The sequence below is a fragment of the Protopterus annectens genome, chromosome 3.part0 (genome assembly GCF_019279795.1).
Source record: "Protopterus annectens isolate FY-2018-M chromosome 3.part0, PAN1.0, whole genome shotgun sequence".
Classification (NCBI taxonomy): Eukaryota; Metazoa; Chordata; order Ceratodontiformes; family Protopteridae; genus Protopterus; species Protopterus annectens.
The window spans coordinates 1,979,518,840-1,979,536,579 of record NC_056731.1 but is presented as its reverse complement, the minus strand read 5'-3'; positions in this window follow the sequence as shown (position 1 = coordinate 1,979,536,579).

The following is a 17,740-nucleotide window of genomic DNA, read 5'->3' as shown; positions in this document are numbered from 1 at the left end:
ATCTATGCCTTAAATTCAATGTCATTAGGGACCCACTGAACCTGGATCTCTTATCTCCACAAATCAAATAGTGCCACTAATACCAGAATCAAGCACCTAAATCTTCACCAGCAGACAAAAAAAAAAAATAAACAAACAATGAAGAGAGAGGTTCATTACACAGTGCCTCCCCTCACCTCTGGTAGAGACCCCCCCCCCCACACACACACACACACCTGCAGATAAAGCAGTGTGGCGGATTATCTTCCTTCTAATGGGCCATTGATGATTCGACAGGTGTTCATAAATTCTCTCTCAGCTTGATTGGCTTAACCCTCCTTTAGTTAGGGTGTAAAGTATAAAGTTGCATACTAACAAGACATAAACGGCTGCAAATCTCAACTTCCTCGAATTTTGATATGATTCCTAATGGTAAATGCAGTGTATAAATACGTGAAAGGCTTTATGTACTCAATCATGTAGCCTGCTTTTGGGAGGGGTAAAGTAACTGGGAAAGAGTGGCAAAGAAGAAATTCACGGGGAAAACATAATTTTGCTGAAATTACTTACTGGTGAACATCTCAGATGTATATCCGAAGTTAGAGTTAGATAGTCTGATTTTACCTCTAACCCCAACTTGTATAGAAAAAAAATCTGTTGAAATTTCTCCATTGTCATTTATCCATGAACATGTACCCATGGAATTCTTTATTTGCTGGTAATGGTGAAGTTGTGAAGATTTTGTTTATCTGAGCTAAATTGCATTATTATCAAAGCTCATGGAGTTACTATACGTGATTATGCCTGAGCTTAATAAACTTATTCTCTTGCCACTCTTTCTATCTTAGAGAAATAGTGAAGGGTGCTTGGTTAATAATTCAGAGTAATGACTATTCCATGCAAAGTTATCAGAGAGTCACTGCTTATTTCCAGCCAGGAACACTTTACTTCTACACTTCTCAGCCAGTTTATTTTACGCAGACCTGGACTGCATATGAATATATGGTGATTACTGCTTCCATTGAAGGGATTTAAAAAGTGAGCAGTTTTTACACCAGACAGTTGAGTATATATCTTCTTGGACAAACTAATATAAACCTCCTCTATCAGAAGAATCTACTGCTAAATGGAAAAGTTGCTAAAATTTAACTAGTTTGTAACAGGTTTATTTTTCTCTGTTGAATAGTGATGCCAGAAACATTTATAAACTCAGAATTAAATCTGCATTTATGTAAGCAGGTAGAATGTCTTGGAAGTATATACAAGCAAAATATGTTAATGACTGACTTTCTATGAAACTCATCACTGTCTCATTGGGTGATGTATTATCAACTGAGCAAATCATTTTTTTGTGTGCAGATCTGTTCTGAGCTACAACAGAATGGCATTAAATATACTGATCCCAAGGATATTGCCAATATCCTGGCAGATCGATTCAGTGCTAACTTCACCCCCCTCTCACCCCCTAAATGGCCCATCTCAATATCGGAAGATTGCCAAGTTTCGGCAATAATGATCACACAGGTAAAAAACGCACTTTCCAAAGCTAAGAATACAGCATCCATGGGACCAGATGACATTCCGGGCTGTGTACTACTTGAACTACAAAATGAACTGGCACATCACCTAAGTGTCATGTTTAATCATACCCTCACCTCAGGCTTCATACCCACTGAGTGGCGCACAGCTACAGTTATCCCACTCCACAAGGGGGGATCCACCTTGGATCCCAGGAACTACCGCCCCATCAGTCTGACGAGCCTAATCTGAAAGGCCAGGGAACGTATTATCATGGAACTTATAAACAAAGACATTGGCAACCTTAAAATACTGGACCCCACCCAGTTTGGGTTTGTGAAGGGCCGATCTTGTCAACTGAACCTGATTGACTTCTTCGAATCAGTCTCCAGAGCCGTGGATGAGGGTAAGGCAGTCCACAGTCTATCTGGATCTCGGCAAGGCCTTTGACACTGTCCCCCACTTTGGAATCATAGATAAACTTACTAAGTTGGGCATTAATCCCTACGTCACTCGATGGGTTGCCAACTGGCTTACTGACAGAACCCACACTGTAAAAGTAGCTGACTCCAAGTCCAGCTTCAGACAAGTGACAGGTGGAGTACCTCAGGGTTCAGTCCTGGGAGCTCCCTTGTTTGGCATCTACTTCTCTGAAGTACAGGCCAGCACTAAGGGACTCTGGCTAACAAAGTTCGCAGATGACTGCAAACTGGGAGCCATTATTGAATCCCCAAATGATGTGGATACTTTACTAAAAGGCCTTACAGAAACAGATGCTTGGTGCCAGAGCCATGTGCTCAAGTTCACTGCAAATGTATAGTTATCCCCTTTGGGAAAAAACATGTACCCGTGAATTACCACATAGGTGGCAGTACACTAAACACCGAAAGTGTGATAAGAGACATAGGGACATAGGTGGATAATGGTCTCACCTTCAATAACCACATCGCCACAATAGTCAGGAAATCCTTCTATGTGGCACACCTCATCATTAAGGGCTTTTCATCCAGAAAAAAAGGAGGTCATTGTGCCACTGTATTCATCCATCATTAGATCCCATTATAGAATACAACACCACATTTAGTATGTACCTCTCAAGACATCTGCAACAACTGGAAAGGCCGCAGAAATACCTCATTAAAAGAATCACAGGCCTAAAGCAGATGCCCTACGCTGACTGCCTTAAAAAACTCCAGCTATACTCTGTCGCATATCATCTATTCTGAGGCAAACTCTGCTTAACATACAAGGCCATGTCAAACCCAGAAATGTTGGACACGCTACACTTAAAGAAATCCCAATCCCTCAGAGCCACATGCTCCAGGGATCTAAACCTTGTCATCACAATAAACAAAACATGCTGGAGGGATAGGTTCCTGACCCAGTGACTCCCCAGACTCTGGAATAGACTGCCCATACATGTCAAGCAGAGCACCTCTTTGGCCCTCTTCAAAAGGAACCTTGATGATTGGATGGGAGAAAAGAAATTCACCCCGGGGATCATGTCAGTCGCCCTGCTAGACAGGGGTCCAGGGAAGTAAATAGTGTGGGAAGAAATAGCCAGGGAATAGTTATGGCTAGGCTTGTATAGGCCAATAGCCTAGTACCAACCTTTGAACCTATGAACCTATAAGAAAATAAGGGTATAGGAAATTGTGACTAAGCAAAAGCAAAAGGGAAGAAACAGAATTGAGGTGTAGTGTTGAGAGAAAACATTTTAAATATTAGTGAGGTCACATACAAAGTGCCAAATCATTCTGATGCTACTGTCATGGGGATTCAGAAAGAACCCCAACACTCGTGTTGAGGGTGTGGTAAAAATGTCCTGTTTCCACTATGTGGTACTATCACTTTCAGAGACACATTAGCCACAGTAAGGAAAGACCTCATTACCAGCTAATTTGCAAGCCTCTGAATTGTTGTTAACTACTGTAAATAGTTTACGCTGTCAGCTGATAGATCATGTTAGCCCAGGCACCATCCCCATTCAAAATCCCACACACAATATAAACATTCAAATACACACACATAGCACATAACTGTCTCTGTCGTGTCAGGACAACCCTGATGTCTGTCCTTTTTCTTGTGCTTGTAAATCAAGATGATTACAGTTAGTCATTAATACTAGACATTAGAGTGTCACACTTCATATCATTCAGTAAATGCACTGCAGTGCAGAAGCTGTTACTCTAGTGACTAATTTTCTAGGAGGAATAATTAAGTCTATCCCTAACTTTATCTTTGTCCTATCACTGATGTTTGCTCTGTCGAAATTTATTTTGCAATGGTGAGAAGTTTGCTATATGTACCCTGTCCCTTCCCCTTATAACTTACAAATTGTTGCAGGCATACAGTAATACCGAAGATGTGAAGATCCTCACTAGATGTTAATAACCTTTACTGTATGAAGGTGTCAGTTAGTGCAGCTGTTTAATGCTGCTGTTTCCTGTGTCAATATTGCAAGGTTTGAAGACTTTCTTCCCTTTGTAGTTAACTTTTCTTTTTCAGGTCTTATTACTTTTTAAACTACATCCCTGATTTCTAGTGGTGGGACAAAGGACTAGTATCCTAGGCGGGAGGTGCAAGTTTGGAATACCTTCTAGTGTCTTTAAGGTGTGATATTTATCTAGAGGTACCCCGACCCACATCATTTTTTTTAATTTATTTTTATACGTGCTCTTAAGGCACATTGTTAAAGTGTTCTCCATGATCCCTCCATTATGTTTAAAGTCGTTAAAGTATGAGACATAAGAGTTCGCCGTAGTATATATTATCAAATCTCAATTGAATTTTTTTTTTAAATTAACTGCCTTTAAGGCATGACATATAGAGTATCCCTGTTATTTAGTGCCACCCTACCCAATGTTATGTGAAAGTGCCATTAAGATACCATGATAAGAGGTTATTTCTGGTGGCTAGTGATCCACCCAACCCACATTTTTAGACTTATCCATGGTGGCTTGTGGTCTCCCTGACCCATGTCTTTAGACTTAATCCAGGTGACTAGTCATCTGTATCTACTTTGCTTGTTAGTCTACACACAAACACACACACACACACACACACACACACACACACACACACACACACACACACACACACACACACACACACACACACACACACACACACCTCCTAACACTACCTGGCCTCTAAAGTCACCAGTATTCATCTCTACTATGAGGAATGAACAGTCTTTTGGCCAGGACCATTACAATGAGCAGTCAGAAAACACTGTGCTAAGTGACAAAGCCGAGTGATTCAGAATTGCTTGGCTGCATAAATGCCTTACTGCAGGCAGTTCTGGGAGATCCCAGTGGTAATTACCATATGCCTCTTTCCCAGAATGCCACATAAGCATCTAAGAAGGCTGTTGAGGCAGCCCAACATGATGCTCTAAGTCTTTGTGCAAAACCACTGAGTTAGGGTTTTCTCAGTCTACAAAAAAGTTACACCTCATGGTAAATTCTCTGAATCTGGGGCATATCATGTGAGTTCGAAGAACAGTTAAAATGTACACATCCACAAAGCCCATTATTGGGTAATTGTCTATACAACTTCTACTATATGTTATTCAAAAAATACCACAAACACACCACTTGTCACCACACATGATCTGCTTGCAACTGGTGACTATCGTTGGGGAAGAAGACAAATGCATTATAGAAAACGAACTATACGATGATTATCTCTCTCTCTGGTTAAGATATTTAACATGAGGAATACGTTATCTTGACTGGAAACAAATATATACAATGACAGTGGTAGTGACTGCTGGAAATAATTTTGTCTTAGAAAGTGAAAATACTTTTATAAAGAAGGTGATTCAAAGGAGACAGGGAAAAATATACTGCTGACATTACTGAAGTCATTCCCGAGATATTTTTAAAAGGTAACACACACCCTCCTTACTTGTTCGTCCATGTTGACGTCTGTACACCTGCCCACCTTACTTGTTTGTCCACTGAAGCAGCTCGAGGAGCATCTTTGTATTTAAATTTCCTCGAGTGGGAAAGTGAAAAGAAAGGCACGCACAGATGCAGTGAGCATTCTTCAAGAAGAACGCCCTTAGCAACATGTTTTTTAAATTATAAAGGAAACTTATGGCAGTGTACCGACCAGCGGCCCCCTCCCAAGTAACAAACCAGTGGGCCTTAAGTGACTGCCTTGGTTGCCCATAGCTCTTAACCTTCCATCTGCAAAATGAGAAACACTACTTCTCATAATGTGGAACAAATGGGCAAAATGTGGAGCACTTACTAATACCTTACTTACAAGTTCAGCTAGGAAGCTCATAGGATGGTTAAATGTGATATTTTTACATGTGGAATAATTCTTTTAATGAATTAATACAATTTATTTCTGTTTACCATGGATATCCATTAAAAAAAATTGCTAACACTGAATGTGACAGACCCTTTCAATGTGGAACGTCAAGGAACATGAACTTTTTAAGACCCCAAATGAGGAGCGTTCCTCGTAATGACTTACACTTGAGCGGTATGTGGTCGCCTAATGCTGGATCCAGCTCAGAGGTAAGGTACCAAAAAAAATCAACAATTTTACTGATTTAGTAAATTTGAATATGGAATGGTATAGTTCATATTATAATTTAATATAATATTTCAGCCAGTTATTTACTTAAATAAGTTGGGGTAAACAATACTGGAAATACACATAAAAATTGCCACTTTTTTAACTAATTTTGTAGGCCTAATCCTCATTAGTATTGAGCTGTGGAGCTGAATAAGAAATATGTTGTCTCTGTACTAAGTACCAATTAGTATAGTCTAAAATATAAAAATGTTGAACTAGTATACTGTTAGACAGTAACATCAGTATCAAGAGTGTTTAGTGAATAATGGTTGGTGGATGTGGACAGGGGTATCAGATCCCTCATTATACAGGTCTGCTAGATAATAGGCAAGTCATTAACAGAGGATTTGAGGTGGTTTTATACACTATGTGGCTTTATATCCTGTCTGTTTGCTTCATGAATTAAGGTAGTTCTGGTTAAGTTACAAAAGGATGACAAACATTTTGTATTTCAGTGCTCTTCCTCTCCACAAGCTACAAGTGTCAATTTTCTTCACTCCCCTGGGGAATCATTATGAGCAGTTAGATATACTGGCATCATTATATGCTGGAAATTAAATATAGCACAGTGATTGGACCTTAGTGAAATAAGGGATTTGATAACTTAATTAGAAAACTTGCAATACACCAGATTATAACAGTCCCTAACAGACCTTCTTAAGCTTAATAATAAGGCTTCATGCAAGCACAAAATAGCCTCCAACAGTATAGAGAATGATAAGGTCTTTTATAGCAAAGTGTATAAAATTAACAATAATGCCCTTCTATGCTCAGAACTCCTTGTATATAGTACTACCTACACTGATCCAATATCCATAGCTAACATATTGGCTAATAAATTTGGGTCTAATTTCAGTCTAACTACTATATCCTCAGAGCACCCTAGAACTACCTTAATTCAAGGGCCAAACAGAATATAAAACCTCAGTTTAGGCCAGCTTCCATCACCATGTGATACGTGCCAAGCTTCAGCTATCCTCTGACACAAAATAACAGCTTCGTGGGACCAGGCAACATAATCATCTGCTTACTGGTAAGCTTAAAGCACATTAGTACACTGTCAGTCTTTAATCTAATCTATGAACCTATGAACCAAACTAAACCACTCCTAAATATCTCCTTCAGTAGCTCAACAGGTAGCGCACTTGCCTTTGATGCAGAAGGCTGTGGGTCCTATTCCCACAGCAGGTAGTCAGATTAATTTTCACTACTGATACTACAGTGCAGCAAAAGGGTGTGCTGTGCTTTGGATAATATGTTAACGACATACCTCATCTCAGGTGGATGTAAAAGATCTCAAGCCACTTATCAAAAAGAGTAGGGGATGTTGCCCTGTGTCCTGGCCAAATTTCCCCTAAATGGTATGAATACCACATCAGGTCTCCCCCAGAAAGTGGACATTGGCCTTGTGGGACTCATCTAGTCAGCAAAGTGTAGATACATAAATAAATAAAAAATAAAAATATTTTCTATCAAAAACTCTCCACAGGATATGTACCTGAAAAATGGAGAAATGCCATAGCCATCCCCATCCATAAGGGTGGGGTGGACCATCTGCTCTGCCAGGTAACTATAGGCCAATCAGTCTCATTAACCTTATCAGCAAAGCCATGGGATATGTAATTGTTGAAGCAGAAATGGTGAATAAGATGACTGCACAGTGGCACAGTGGACAATGTTGCCACCTCACAGCAAACAATTCTCTGGTTCAGATCTCAGCTGAAATGCCTTCTGTGCAGAGCCCGTGTGTCCCCCCTGAGTTCATGTAGGTTTTCTCTGGCTGTTTCTGCTTCCTCCCATGTTACAAAAACAATGCAGTTGGTATATCAGGGACTCTAAATTTATTTGTATGCATGAGTTTGTGTATGTGAAACACAACAAAGACCTGGAAACCTACTCCATGGATAGTAGTGGTTGTCTGTGCAATCCATTCTACCTCTCAGGTGCAACACATAAGAGAGACAAAGTGAGAGAGAGATAAAGGGAATCAGTAAGGACATACAAGGCCTGCAGAATGTAAACCCTTTGCAGATCAACTTTGTCAAAGGTGGATTATGTGGCTTTTTAATCTTCTTAGCATTTCTGAAATGGTCACCAATGCCCTACATGAAGGACATCTCATCCATGCTTGTTATCCAGATTTACCTAAAACATTAGATACCATTCTACACTCTGGCTTCATAAATAAGCTAACCCAACTAAATACCAATGCCTGTGTAGTTCACAAGATGATATCATCTCCTAAATACAAATTACAGTGAGCAGCATTCCTCGTGGTTCTGTCCTAAACCCTCTCCTCTTTGGAATATGTTTCTCTAAAGTACAGTTAAATGCTAATAACCATTAGCTAACTAAATTCACATAGGACTAGAAGCTATTAATCATCCTAAACTCCACTTCATATTCACTAATACCCAAGAAGGCCCTGATCACAATAATAACTGCTGTTCCCTCTCTACAGTCTCATCATAAGAAGAAATGTAGTGTGCTATAAAAGTTATCTTTCCGTTTCAGTCAACAGGAGACAGGATGTCTACACTAGGGGACTCTGTGTTCCTTTGTAAGTGTTTTATTGTTATATGTTCTCTAGCAGGTGCAAACATGTGAAGGGTACGTATTTTCACAGAGAGCTGCTAAATTCTGTTAGTCTCTGACAAAAGGGGTTTAGTTGGAAACTGAAGTCAGGTGACAAAAAGTGATGTCATCCATGCCAACCCAGCAGTAATATTTTATATTAATTTAAGAACTCTCCCAGAGATAGATTCTGCATTTTGTATTTGTCTTTTGATCTGACAACATCCACTCATCACCACCTTCTGCACTTGCCTTGCTGTAAGTAAGGTTTTAGGGCATAGTAACTCTTTTAGATTTACATAGGAATATAGTAAAGTATTAGATGTTTTCTTTATTTATTTGAGACTGCCCTGCAATGTTGCTTTAAACATTTCTTGTGATTTTGAACTCTGAAGTTACTGTGTTGAGTTACTGAGTATTGTCTTGCTCTTTTATTATTTATTATTAAATATATTTAAACCTGTCTTTGTGGCTGATATTTGTGAGACATATTTAAGCTCTTAGAGTACTTGCATATCTATTTAGTGACAATGTACAGGCCACTCCTAAATAGTCTTGCTCTTGGTCAGATTACCATTTGGATAATAGTAACATTACACAATAGGACTGGACTCCCTTTGTTAAGGGCCTAGAGTAGCTGATAAGAGTTGGCTGGTGGCAGCTGGAACTACCTTATAGTCTGGGTAGAAATAGGCATAGCTAGTAAACCTGTGCCAGCCTTCCCCAGGTGTGTGTGTGTATGTGTGTGTGTGTGTGTGTGTGTGTGTGTGTGTGTGTGTGTGTGTGTGTGTGTGCACGCGCGCACGCACGCTTGTATATAAATCAAATCTCAAAGTGTGTTTATTTCAGCTACTTGGGCAGGGACATGCACTGGCTGGAGAGAGAGGGTGGTGGTGGTTTTGACTTGGCCACATAGCTGAGATCTCAACCCTGTAGCTGTGCCATTGGGGTGTCTTATTGGGGATCTTGAGAAAGAGGAAGAAACCAGCCCTAGACTGACTGTGATCTTTGTGTGCTCTTAAGGGAAATTGCACTTTACTGTGTGTGTACTTGCCTTCCTCCCAGTGTGTACATCCCCACTGTTGCCAGTGGTGAGGATTGAGGCTCCTTGATTATTGGACCAATGCAGGGATGTCACATATTAATTGGTGTCAGTGTAGGGCAGCTGGCTGGGGCTAAGTATCTTACCACTGTTGATATTACCAAGGGTTACTGGCAGGTGCCCTAGACTCCCAGTGCTAGAGACAGGTCAGCCTTTGTGACTCCTTTTGACTTGTATGAGTTTATGAAAATTTCCTTTGGGATGGAAAATGCCCCAGAGACTTTCTAGAGGCTGGTAGATCATATCCAAGCAGGTGCAGGAGATTGTGCCTTACTTACCTAAATGATATTGCCATCTACAGAAATTCCTGTCAAGAGCACCTTCAGTATGTCAGGGAGGTGCTGGGAAACCTACAGTGGGCAGGGTTGACCATTAAGCCCAGCAAATGTCAGGTGGGTATGGCAGAGGTCTCCTACTTGGGACAAAGAGTGGGGAGTGGTACAATCAGGTAAGAACCTGCCAAAGTAGAAGCCATTCAGGCATGGCCTGTCCCTGTTACCAAAAAGCAAGTGAGGGCATTTTTAGGATCAGTGGGGTACTACAGAAAGTTTCTCCCCAATTATAGCATGATAGCTGCTCTCCTCACAGACCTGACAAGGAAAAATAGACCAGATAAGGTAGTGTGTACCCCAGCATGTGAGCAGGCATTCCAGAAGCTTAAAAGAGCTTTGGAAGGACCACCTGTGTTAGCCAGTCCAGATTATAGCAAATAATTTGTTATGCAGGTGGATGCTTCAAACTATGGGGTGGAGGCTGTACTTAACCAGATTTCCTTAAAGGGAGAAGAGCACTCAGTGGCATATCTGAGTCGTAGGCTCCAACCCATGGAGAAATGCTATGCAGCTGTAGAAAAGGAAAGCCTAGCCATAGTGTGGGCACTGCAGAAACTTCAGCCTTATCTGTATGGAAGAAAATTTGCTGTAGTTACAGACCACAATCCCTTAATATGGCTACATTGAGCCAGCCATCAAAATGCCAAGTTACTAAGGTGGCGCCTTGGGTTGCAGGCATATGATATGACAGTACAGCACTGCAGTGGGGTTAGAACTGTCAATGTAGATGGGGTCTCAAGACAGGGAATGGGGTAAGGTATTCTCAGATAGGCTCCACCCTCTCAAGCAATGTTTCTCAAGGGTCACTTGAAAAACTAGCTTGAGTTTTGGGGGGGGGGGTGATGTCACAAAAGGAAATACTGCCAGCCCAGCTATCTCAAATTTTGCAAATAATCAGATGTCATTTGCGAATATCAACATGATCCATATGCTTGTCTTACAAATGTAAGAGAACTATATGTTGTTTGTATATTAAACTACTCATACAGAAGTGTGTGTTGAACAGGGCTTGTACAGTACTGAGCTTCAATGATGTGTCAACAGTGTACCCTACTGGAAAAGAACAGAAATGCATATAAACTATTGTACATTTGTAAAGATATATATTTTAACAGTGGCAACTGTGACACGAAAGGTTAGCTTGCAAAACTTCAAGAAAAGAAGTTGAAATTAAATTGTTTTACAATTGTGCTATAAAAGTTATCTTTCAGTTTCAGTCAACAGGAGACTGGATGTCTGAACTAGGGGACTCTCTGTGTTGTTTTGTAAGTGTTTTATTGTTTTATGTCCTTTATCAGGTGCAAACATCTGAAGGCTATGTATTTTCACAGAGAGCTGCTAAATTCTGTTAGTCTCTGACAAAAGGGGATTTAGCTTGGAAACTGAACTCAGGTGATAAGAAGTGATGTCATCCAAGCTAACCCAGCAGTAATATTTGATATTAGATAAAATAAGATAAATACCAGCAATAACTAAGTCCCAATTCGAAAATAATAAAAAACTATAGTCTCCAAAAAACAAAGTTGAGTCAACAAAACGCAGAGATTCTCTCTCTGATAGAGTTCTTAAATTAAGATCAAATATTGTAGTCTCCAAAAAACAAAGTTGACTCAGAAATGACCAGGCAATCCAGTGTGTAGAGTAAAAATTTCTTTATTCCAAAAACAGACATCAGCACTTTCACAGAGATACTGCTTCTTAAAATGACAAAGTCCCACTCAAACTTATGTTAAAACAAGACCATTGTTCAGATAATAGAATTTTAGGTTTTAGATTTTGATAGAATGTGTTTGTATTTTTATATATTTTATATATTTTTTATATTTTATTGCTCTGACATTGAATGTGTTTTTAAGCAGCTTTTGTTTGCATAAAATGTGAAATAATGGTCATGTTTCTTTAATAACAATGAACTTTTACTGATTGGATAATTGGTGGTAGCTTCTTATATTTAAATGGTAAAATAATCAGTCTAAAATTACATTTGAAGAAGCAGTATCTCTGCAAAAGCAATCATGTCTGTTTATGGAATAAAGAAAGTTTTTACTCTACACACTGGATTGCCTGGCCATTTCCAGTCCCTTTCTAATAAAATCTGTAGTGTCATGACCAATTTTTTTGGAGTGAACATCACTGTAACTCCTTGGAAAAATCTAACTGGCTTTCCATTCACGACAGAGGCAATCTCATTCTTGGCTCCTTTCTCTTGAAATTCCTACACCAAGACACACCATCCCCTCTAACTATCAGACTAACTACATCCAACCCACACTAAAACCTAGGAAGCCAATCCACCAATGATCCTTCTCTCATAACTCCATCCATTAAACTTCATTCCACAGGCCACGGCTTCTCTGGTCTTTCACCTAAACTACGGCAGTCTTTGCCATATGATCTTACTGAAATCAGACGTCAATTCAAATAACACCTAACTGAGCAATTAAAGTAGAAGCACAGGCTATGTCACCCAACTCCCATGGCTGCATTATTTCAGTCTCTCTAAAAAGGTTAGCTGCTTAATCTCCTATTCTTTCCAACTTATAACCTCATACCCACTACTTCCCCATCTGCCCTATCTATCCCCTAGTCTTCTTTCTTCTTCTTTTGGCTTTTCATGGTTAGGGGTCGCCACAGCAGATCACCTGTCTGCTCATGATTGGCAGTGGAGTTTTACAGTGTCGAGTTGCCAGCCCGGCACCCAACCTTCCACAGAAGGCACACACACACACACACACACACACACACACACACACACACACACACACACACACACACACACACACACACACACACACACACCTAGGGCCAATTTAGAGTGTCCAATCCACCTGCAGCATGTCTTTGGGATGCAGGAGGAAACCGGAGCACCCAGAGGAAACTCATGCGACCACAGGGATGACATACAGACTCCACACAGAAGGCACCCCAGCCGAGGATCAAACTGGAGAACATCTTGCTGTGAGGTGACAATGCTAACCACTGCACCACCGTGGCCACTCCTATCTATCCCCCAGTATATAGTTGATATCCACTTCTCCTGTTATTTGCTTTTCTATTGTAGCTCTTAGTATTCTATAATTTCTATGCTCTTCATTGCTAACATTTCCATTTATACTTGTATAAACTATATCTGTTTTTGGCTAGACCACACGTAACTCACCTATTAATGCCTGAATTATGTGTTGTCTTTACCTCATCTAACTTAGTTTTAAACCTCTTTAAAAATATGTGTATATTTTTTATATCTATGTTACATTATACCAATATACTGTATAATTTAGTTATACCTTTAATGGTATTCTACTGTTGTTACTATATATGTAACCTAGACTAAGCCTACAAATGGTCAAATTTGATTAGTGCTTTACCCAGTATATAAAAGTAAATAAATCAATAAATAAATAATGCAAGCTTTAGTCCTTCTTCCTAATAAAAACAATCTAAAAATGCGGTACATTAATTTTAAATTCCCTTTGGTTTTCAAAAAAAAAAAAGGCCCAGAATCAGAATTCCTTTAACTCATCATACTAGGCCTTGAGTAATAGGAGACATCAATTTTCCAAATACAGAAACTTATGCAAAGATGACAGGGCTGAGGGTAATAATTAATTGGTTAAGCATTAACTAGACAGCAGATTGGAAAATCCTTGCATATTTCAAGTTTAATTTCAATAAGATGATAACTGATACTTCTACTGAGATAATAAATAATATATTGTGGCTCTATTCATGCAATTTTATTTAATTCAGTATCTATTACCCACACTGTCAAATATATCAGTCTAAAAAAATAAATAAATTGGAAATTCTTGGAAATCAAGAGTTAAAATTATGCTAAGATACTCTTAATTTTGTTTAGTTTAACTATTTTAAAGGAACCTGCTTTCAAGAACTTCTACAATATCAAAAAGTCATTTTCAAGCCTCCTCTTGTCTTAATAGTTTAAAACAATATTTTATTTATTTATTATTTAAGTTTGATGACCGGGGAAGCCAACTGGGCCAAGAAGAGCCGGTTTTCAGTGGAGGCTCGGGGAGAAAAGCTCTACAATAACTTCAACTCACATTTCACATATTACAAAAGGACATAGTTCATATACCTAATTAAACATTTACAGATAGGCTCCATGATATTTGCAATTGGCTTGTCACAATGTTACAAAAATTAAAAGACATAATTCAATACAAAACTTTCAACATTTACATAAAGTGAATATTTTTGTTATAAACTCAATTGTAGGTTTAACATTTGAAAATATATAGTTACTAGCCATTAGTAGGTTAGGAAAATATTATGCATGGAGGGGGTAATAGTATAATTGAGATTGGAGAGTATAGTACAATAGCTATTAGAGAGAAAATTCATTTTTGGTAGGGGAGAGATTGCTTGGGGTAGACTGAAGTAACAGTAGAGGTAGTTGGATGAGTCAGTGTAATGTGAAATGAGGGTAAAATACATACAGTTAACAATATCAGAATACAAGTCACAAGATGGGCTATCTTAAAATAGTAATACATGGCATGCACAAAGCAAATTTCTTCCTTTACTACAATCATATTGCATTTCATCACTCCAGTGGAAAATTCATTCTTTTCTGAAAAGAATAAAACATATATCTTAAAGTCGGTGTGAAATATCTCCTTGGAGTAATTGTGATGCATTTTTATGAGAAAAAAATTACATAATTCCCTTTTAACTCCCAAAAGAATATCACATTTAGTATACAATAGAATATTGAATGCTGAGGATGTAAACAAAGCTGCAAGGCTGATTGACCACTTTTTATGCATAACCATCTTTAACTACATTATTGAGGAAAATAGTCAGCTTTCTTCAGGCCTTATGGTTGACAAAGTTGTTTTAAATAAAATATTAATTTTATTCAACATCCATCAGGACTTTCAGATAAAAAGTGAATATTTAATTAGTATTGACAATCTTGACTGTGGCAATGAAAACTATAACAAAAAGATGGAATAAGTTTTCCCCCCTGAATTATGAAGAATTTTTATCTTCACTGCAAGAAATAGCATGGGAGGAGATAACTGCACATGTTCTAAACCTATTTACAAAGTTTCCAATGACAAAAGTTATTCCTTTAGATTGATAAAGTATTTAAATAGTGATACCGCTTATATTTAAAAATTCATAGTTTCTTTTAAGAATATTTTTAATTTACAATTTTCATGAAAGTTGCTACATGTTATGAACTTAGGCAGTGATAATTGTCAAGTATACAACCACCTTTCTTTATTTTTCTTTTCAGACAGGGATTGTATGTAGTTATTGTTTCTTGAAATATTACTGTAATTATTTAAAAAAATGTGCAATAAAAATAAAAAAGCATTATTTCCCCTCATCAATCATACTACTTTAAGCAAACCACAAGAATTGTTACACACATTCCACTTTCACACTCACCCTTCTCCCTACCCCTCTATAACGAGCACATTTGATTCAAAACTGCTATCTCCTCTCCCTTTTGTAGGTCAGATCATAACATTATCTATCTCTTCTAGATACATTCTTTCCTCCTTTGCATCTAACATGGAGAATTTTGTAAGCGCCATAAGAGGATCCTATGTACAGAGTCAATAAATAGCCCTTCAAAAGCATAATCATTGTACTAAGAGAATTATATGTTTATAACCACTTTTATATACTGAAGTCTGAACAGACAAAGCTGCTAGTCAGCATAAAGTACGTCAATAGCTCTACTATGATGGCTCAGGATAAACAACATATTAGTTTTGTAATATCTTCTTCCAATAATTTAAACTGTTTAATGTATGTTTCAAACACTTAAGCCTATCTTGTATATTATCTTGAATCTTAAAATAATTTACAGCATATCTACTAAAATTAAGTTCATTAGTAACATGTGAAATCTATTTATTTATTTTTTTTACCAGGGAAGTACACTGACCACAACAGACCACTGCAGGCACAACCTGGGTAAAAAAAAATTTCATTAAAAAAACAACAAATTCACAAACATAAAGTAATCACAGAAGGTAGATAATCCTATAGACAATGTAAACAATATGTAAATACTATTAACAGAGTAGAAAACAAATGAGAATTCATTTCAGTAGTAAATATGAGAGGGAAGCAGCAAGTGAGAACAGAGGGTAGTTATGTGATGCAGCTGAGGTAGTAGTTAGGTTGGGTGTCCAGTGCAAAAGCACTTGCAGTCAAATTTGTGATGGAGGTGTCATTTGAGTTGTGATCTGAATTTGGGAAATATGAGACTTCTTTTAGGTGAGAGGGAGGGATTTCCAGAGTTTGGGTGCAAGAATGGAGAAGTAATGGTTTGTACAGTGTAGTTTAGCTTGGGGTGTCTGGAGTGAGGTAGTTAACTGAAAGAGATTTAAGGTGTTGTAGGGGTGTATAGGGTGTTTTTATTATGGAGTCTGACAGCAAGAGGTAAGAGGGCACCTAGTTGAAGTAGCTTAAAAAAGACACTAAGTATAAATAAGAAAATGCATTAAATGAATAAATAAAGAAGTGGCAACGCTGTAATCAATGCAGGCAGCCTGGGGGACATAAAAGATAAAGAAACCCTTTGTTGTTTTTCTCAAAGAAGGGAATAACCTTCTGTGAATGACTAGCTATCTTTATCAAGCTATGGCAAGGTAACAAAATGAAAGCTCAGAGATGCAGATCATTTGTAACATCATCATTTCATTTTCTGACTCCAAATGGGCTACCATGTGAGGAATCACTGCCAAAACAGGAACCTGGGCTGCGGATGTACAAATCTGGCCTCAAATGAACCAGGAATCTTATGTGTAAATGAGGTTAGCTGTGTGTATAAGGCCATACTTCTATAAGTAGTACCTTTCTTAATCCACCCATTCTACAATAGCTAGTCAAAGGACTGCTTGCTGGATGTGTGAGTGAGCATTCTTTGTTCCAGTGCCACAAACCTGGAATACCTGACAAAAGCCCGAAGATTCCTGATTTTCCTCAAAAGGATCATTTTGTTAAAAGTTCCATATTGCTCACAACTGACTACAATATGCTCCTCACAAACAAAAAGTACACACTGTAAGTTACAGTCCTTGGAATTTGTCTCACACAGGCATGTTTGTTGTTGATTGTTTTTCTGGTTATATGAGCTATGCACGGCCTGCCTGAGTTTATCCAACCAATTTCTCAGTGTATTGCACTACAGCAACACGAGTCCTTAATGTTCTTTACATTTTTGCCTCAAAGCAAGAGAAGAACTCAAGACAAGATAGTGACTGTTTACTCCATCAGGAAAAAAAATAAAATTGCCATGGATTATGATATCCTTACAGCTGAGTTTCTGTTGACACTCTTGGTATTGAAGTAATCTTACTCCTGGTCAAGAGGATGTCCAACTGCTCCTGAAGTTTGGATTGGAGATTAATGTCTTCCTCTAGCTAAATTCAAATTTTTATGATTGCACTGCCATAATAAATCTTATGAAGAATATATAATATACACCATATATCCCTTCCCATCCATAAATAAGAATTAACGTACTTTATCAGTATCAATAATGTATCAGCTGCTTACAAAAGCTTTAAGCAGACCTTAAACTCAGGAAGGTTGTACTGCAAAAATCTACATTGGTCCAGATAAAGATGTTCATCACCCCTGAGCGCTAGTA